The following is a 6,697-nucleotide window of genomic DNA, read 5'->3' on the forward strand; positions in this document are numbered from 1 at the left end:
TGCCCTCCCCACCCCCAGCGCAAACACACACACACTCATTTCGACCTTTTGGGGATGCTAAGTCCCCTGCCCTCCAGATCCCTGATCTCAAACGCTGAGGTCTCAGGAAGCCTCCCGTATAGGCACCTGGGCTGCCATCCCTCAGAGGCTTTGGAAACTTGACGTATCCTAGAGAGGGCTCAAGAATACTGAGAGCACAAGAAAACCGAAAGGCAAGAGGAAGTGACCCCTTAAAGAAGTCAGGTGGGACAGGGAAGGAGCCGGAGCTCTTGCCTTGCCCCAGATCGCTCAGGGCCGAGGAAAGATGGAGGAAGGAAGGAAGAGAGTGTGCAGGGCCTGCGGGAGCCCGCCCCAGGGAGCTGCCCAGAGAGCTGCCCAGTGAGGTCAGGATGAGATGTCAGAAGAGGCCAGGGGATGTCAACTTTAAAAGTGTAAGTCTGAAACCGAATCAATGCCATCGGGATTTTGCTCCAATGCTAGAAATCTTTATGGGAATTGCAAGTGTCACTTCTTTCTTTAATCCTTATCCTTCTCAAAATTTTCTGGCAGAGGAGAGTGGTCTGATGTTACATAGACCAACCATTTGAACACTCTATGAGGAATCACTGATTTATACCTCCAGAGAATGGGTGCAGACAAGTACAAAAGGCATGAGTAAGGTGGAGAGGAAAACGTACGTGCGGGCAAACACACACACACACACACACACACACACACACACACTCCCCTCTTCCTCTAGCCAGTTTGAGCTCTGAATGTGTCAACAGGCAGCATGTTCTCCAGCCCCTCTCTTGAATATGCGCAGACGGGAGAGGAGCTTATTACTGTCCCCTCTGTTGTAGACAAGATGACATTAAGAATTCTACTGATGCTACAGTTGTTGTTCTTTTACAACTTTATTTTAATTTAATAACTTTCTTTTAAGTTAAAAATAAATAAAAAATAGTCTATAAAAGTACTAGATGACTACATAGGAGGATATGTTTATAACCATGGGGTGGAGAAGGCTTTAGGTAGCATAACAAAAAAGTATGTGATTGGCCACATATAGGAAGATGCCCTGCTATACTGTCAAGTGAAAAAAGTAAGATGCAGAAGAATATTTATTAGTTTGATCCCACTTTTTAAACACTATACATGTGTATCTGCATAGAAAATGGCTGGGAGAGATACAAGTTGCTAATAGTGGTGATCTCTGGAGAGTGAGACTGGGAATCACTTGGTTATGGGGGAGTTCTCACTCTTTGCTTTATAAGTAATTAAGTTAAATTTTTCACAATAAGTGATTGGTTTTTCTGTAACTCATTTTCTAAATAAAGAAGGAAACAAATAGAAAAATAAATTTAGGTTCAGAAATTTAGGTTCAGAAAGGTCTGAGAAATTAACAATGAAAAATAATTTTTCTGAATATAAAAGCAAGACTCCTTGGTTTCAAATGATACTACAAAGCTATAGTAATCAAAACAGTATGGTACTGGCAGAAAAACAGACACATAGCCCAATGGAACAGAACAGAGAGTCCAGAAATGAACCCACACTCACATGGGAAATTAATCTATGACAAAGGAGGCAAGAATACACAATGGGGGAAAGACAGTCTCTGTAGTAAATGGTGCTGGGAAAACTGGACAGCTACATGCAAAAGAATCAAACTGGACTACTTTCTCATGCCATATACAAAAATAAACTCAAAATGGATTAAAGACTTCAGTGTAAGACCCGATCTCCTAGAAGAAAACATAAGCAGTATGCTCTTTGATATTGTTCTCAGCAATTTTTTTTTTTTTGGTTACATCTCCTCAGGCAATGGAAATAAAAACAAAAATAAACAAATGGGACCTATTCAAACTAAAAAGCTTTTACATAGCAAAGGAAACTATTCAACAAAACAAAAAGGTTGCCTACAGAATGGGAGAAGATATTTGCATAAGATATATGTGATACAGGGTTTATATCTAAAATATATAAAGAACTCATACAATTCAACATCAAAAATCAGCCCGAGTAAAAATGGGCAGAGGAACTGAATAGACATTTTTCCAAAGAAGACATGCAGATGGCCAACAGACACATAAAAGATGCTCAACATAACTAATCATCCAGGAAATGCAAATCAAAACCACAATGTGATATCACTTCACACCTGTCAGAATGGCTGTTATTAAAAAGGCAGGAGATAAGTGCTGGTGAGGATGTGGAGAAAAAGGAAATGTTGTGCATTATTGGTGAGAATGTAAGCTGGTACAGCCAGTATGGCAAACAGTATGGAGTTTCCTCAAAAAATTAAAAACAGAAGTGCCATATGATCCAGCAATTCCACTTTCGGGTATTTTTCCAAAGAAATCAACGACACTGATTCGAAAAGATATATTCACCCCAATGTTCATTGAAGCATTTTTTTCCAATAGCCAAGATATGGAAGCAACCAAGGTGTCCATCGATAAATGAATGAATAAAGAAGATGTTGTATATACATACAATGGAATATTACTCAGCCATAAAGCAAAAATGAAATCTTGCCATTTGTGACAACCTGGATGGACTCTGAGAATATTATGCTAAGTGAAACAAGTCAGACAAAGAAAGACAAATATGATTTCACTTATATGTGTAATCTAAAAAACAAAACAAATAAATGTAACGAAATAGAAACAGAGTCACAGATACAGAGAACAAACGGTTGCTAGAGGGAAGCACGGGGGTGGGATGAGTGAAACAGGGGAGGGAGGTTAAGAGGTACAAAGTTCCAGTTACAAAATAAGAGTCACAGGGATGAAATGTACACTGTAGGGAATGTAAAATAATAATGTAATATTTTGTAAGATTGTAAGTAGATGTATCATGGTGATCATTTTGAAATGTATAGAAATATTGAATTGCTATGTTGTATAACAGGAACTAACATAGTGTTGTAGGTCAATTATACTTTAAAAACAAACAAACTCACAGAAAAAGAGATCAGATATGTGCTTATCAGTGGCGGGGTGTGAGGGGGCAGGGTAATTGGAGAAAGGTGGTCAAAAGGTACAAACTTCCAATTGTAAGATAAATAAGTACTAGGGACGTAATGTACAACATAATAAAGGTAACACTGCTGTATATTATATATGAAAGTTAAGAGAGTAAATCCTAAGAGTTCTCATTATAAGGAACAATATATTTTCTATTTCTTTTATTTTGTATCTATATGAGAGGATGGATGTTCATTAAACCTATTGTGATAATCATTTCATGATGTATGTAAGTCAAATCATTACGCTGTACACCTTAAAGAGTGCTGTATTTCAATTATATCTCAATAATACTGGAAGGAAAAAGGAATTGATAATTATCATAAAAAATAAAAATAAGAGCAACAGAAAAATAAAAAATGATCAACAAATAATCTCCCTTTCACTTTGCCATTTGGACTTATGTCTTTATTGGTCATTCAAGTGGGGCAAAAGAAATATCCTTTTAAAACTCAAGCAAACTAGGTGTTTGTCTTGTAACCTGTCAGAGGAAACAAATTGTAATTTTTAAAAAATCAATAAACTGACATAAAATTTAAAACTTCTGTATAACTAAACCTCATAAACAAAGTCAAACAGCAAATTGGAAGTCATTTGCAAAGAAATATAGTGATCAAGAGAATAATATCCTTCAAGGGACCTGGAATAGCCAAAAACAATCTTGAAAAGAACAAAGTTGGAGGATCACACTTCCTGATTTCAAAACTGGCTACAAAGCTGCAGTAATCAAAACAGTGTGATACCAACATAAGAACAAACTTATAGCTCAGTGGACTATAACTGAGAATCAAGAAACAAACCCTTACATCTAGAGTCAATTATTTTTTGACCATGATGCCAAGACAAGTCAGTGGACAAAAAGTAATTTTTTTCAACATGGTACTGGGACAACTGGATATCCATGTGCAAAAGGATGAATTTGGACCCCCTACCTTACATCATATACAAAAAGTATTCACAGTACAACAATGACCTAAATATAAGAGTTGAAACTACAAAACTGTTAGAAAAGGAGAGGGGCATAATCATGGCCTTGAATTAGGCAATGGTTTCTTAGATACCACGCCAAAAGCACAACAACAAAAGAATAACTAAATAAACTGGATATCATAAAAAAATTTTAATTGTCCTTCAAAGGACACTATCAGAAAAATGAAAAGAATACCTTCCAGGTCCATTTATATTGTTGCAAATGACAAAATCTCCTTCTCTTCATGGCTGAGTAGTATTCCACTGTATATGTATGTATACCACATCTTCTTTATCCATTCACCTGTTGATAGATGCTTAGGTTGCTTCCATATCTTGTAAAAGCCTTTCAATTGTATAATTTAAATGGGCAAAATGTATGGTATATTAATTTTATCTCAATAAAGTAGTTTAAAAATAATATCCTTAATATGTAAAGAGTATAAATAAATAAGAATGCAATGGAAATGGTCAAAAGATAGGAAGAGAGCTCTCAGGAGAAAAAATTTTTTAAACCTAATATATACACATACATATGTATACATAAAAATGTTTTCCTTCAATACACAAATCAACCAAAAGAATCTCAAAATATCAGTTTTCTCATAAAACTGGCAAAGACTTTTTAAATAAATACTCAACATCACTTAGTGTGGTCAGCCAAGCACTTTCATGCGCTGCAGGAGTGTAAGTTGGTACAATCTTTCTGCAAAGCAATTTGACAATCAGTATTGAGAACCTAAAAACGTACATATCATTTGATTTAGCAAATCTCCTTCTAGGAGTTTCTCCTACAGAAATAATCAGAGATTTCAGCAAAGATTTATATACAAGGATGTTCTCTAAGCATTATTTATTTCAAACAATAGCAAGATTAATAAGTCATCATACATTCAAAAATAGATTATTAAACAGCTAATAAAAATGACATTCCCTTGTGATGGAACTGCTCTGTATCTTATTGCATCAATGTCAATATACTTGTTGTGATATGTGTAATAGTTTCACCAGATGTTCTCGTGGGGGAATCTCGGTAAAGCGAATGTGAAATCTCTCTGTATTATTTGTTACAACTGCTTATAACTTTATAATCATCGTAAAATAAAAATCTATTTTTAAAATTTTTTTGGAGGGGTAGGTAATTAAGTTTATTGATTGATTGGAGGCACTACCACTGAGCTACACCCTTCCCCCAAAATCTAATTTTTCAAACTAACATTCTTGAGGAATTTTTAAGAACATGAAAAACGTTCATGATCTTTTGTCGACTGGTTATCTGCATGCAAGATGAATATGCAAAATCTCAACTATATGCCATCTATAAGCACTGAAAAGTGTTGGAAGAAACATTGAGTGGCTAGGCAGATAGATAGGTAGATAATAGGTAGGTGGTAGACAAACAGACAGACAGACAGGCAAACATAAGAGAGAGAGAAGACTGGGCTTACATGAGCTCCTTCTGTGTCATCCGTAGGATGGTTAATTACGCAGTCATTAGAAATGATTACCTCCTCTGTGAAGCTCTGCCACAGTCCCTGAGCCAGACATCTTCTCTCATGTCCCTTTGTCCTGTCGCCCTCGTACTGATTCTCATCATGTACTGAAATTGCTTGCAGCTATGTCATCTAGATAGGTTCTCAAGTCCTTGAGGACAGGAGAAATGTCTTCTTAAGTACTGTCTTCCAGGGCCTGACATATAGTGGGCACTCGAAATATGAGTGAATTGAATGGGTGAATAATAATAAGTGAACAACAGTCTTTTAATTTTACTGTGGGCCCTTATTTGAAGGAACACTAACCTCAGGGTTTCTCAGGGATGAAGAAGAAAATGCAACAAACCACTATATATAAAATAGATAAGCAACAAGGATATTACAGCCATCTCTTGTAATAACCTAGAGTGGAGTATAACCTGTAAAAATGCTCAATCAGTATGCTATACACCTGAAACTAACACAATATTATAAAACAACTATAAATAAAAAAAAAAAAACGGAAGGAAATGCATAGGTGTGACTCAGTCTTCCCCAATTTGCATAGCACATTCTGATCCACCTACACAGAATTGCTCTATAGTGCAATCTTTGGGGCCCTTGCCACAAGCCTTACAATATAGCATCTTTGGAAATAAGGTCCTCTGGTATTTCATTAATGTCCTTGCATGAAGTCTGAGGATGAAGTTGCCTTATAACAAATTCCTCACTTTAGTAACGTGATGTGATAAGGTTTCATCTCATTTGCCTGAATCCATACATCTCATCTATCCTCAGTAGAACAGCGGGAATTTGAGTAGCAGAACTATTATTTTATTATAGTAAATTAGGCATAGGTTTTGAGAAACCAGAATCTCTGAAATGCGGAAAGCGGAAGAGGACAATAGAATTAAAAGGTATCCTTTGCACCTTATTACCTTTGATTTTGAGAGGTTGTGCAGAATTCAGGAAGTCTGTTGACATGTGAGAGGATTACCAAATGAAAACGCATTTGGAGACTAGGAATAATAGCCCCCTCACAGTGTGTGCAGGTTAAACGCTATTATGTTATACTACAGACTGTATCAAGTCTCACAGTGTGCTCGGGTCTTTGCCATGTACATAAGGGGATTCTGCTATTTTTTCCTGCTTAGCACCTGTGCACTTCAGTATTCCTCTGCAGAATCATCCCTGTCCCACTCTAAATCCACATGGTGCAGGCAAGACTGCCAGTAACCGCCACAC

The 6,697-nt window shown here is 36.6% G+C and overlaps 1 non-coding gene across 1 annotated transcript; it reads left to right on the forward strand.

The window, feature by feature from the left end:
- Nucleotides 1-3,383: 3,383 nt before the first annotated feature.
- Nucleotides 3,384-3,510, forward strand: LOC116662306. The gene has a single exon (XR_004318346.1). It is a non-coding gene; the product is annotated as a small nucleolar RNA SNORA27 (small nucleolar RNA).
- The last annotated feature ends 3,187 nt before the right edge of the window (nt 3,511-6,697 follow it).

This window comes from Camelus ferus, chromosome X (genome assembly GCF_009834535.1).
Source record: "Camelus ferus isolate YT-003-E chromosome X, BCGSAC_Cfer_1.0, whole genome shotgun sequence".
Classification (NCBI taxonomy): Eukaryota; Metazoa; Chordata; class Mammalia; order Artiodactyla; family Camelidae; genus Camelus; species Camelus ferus.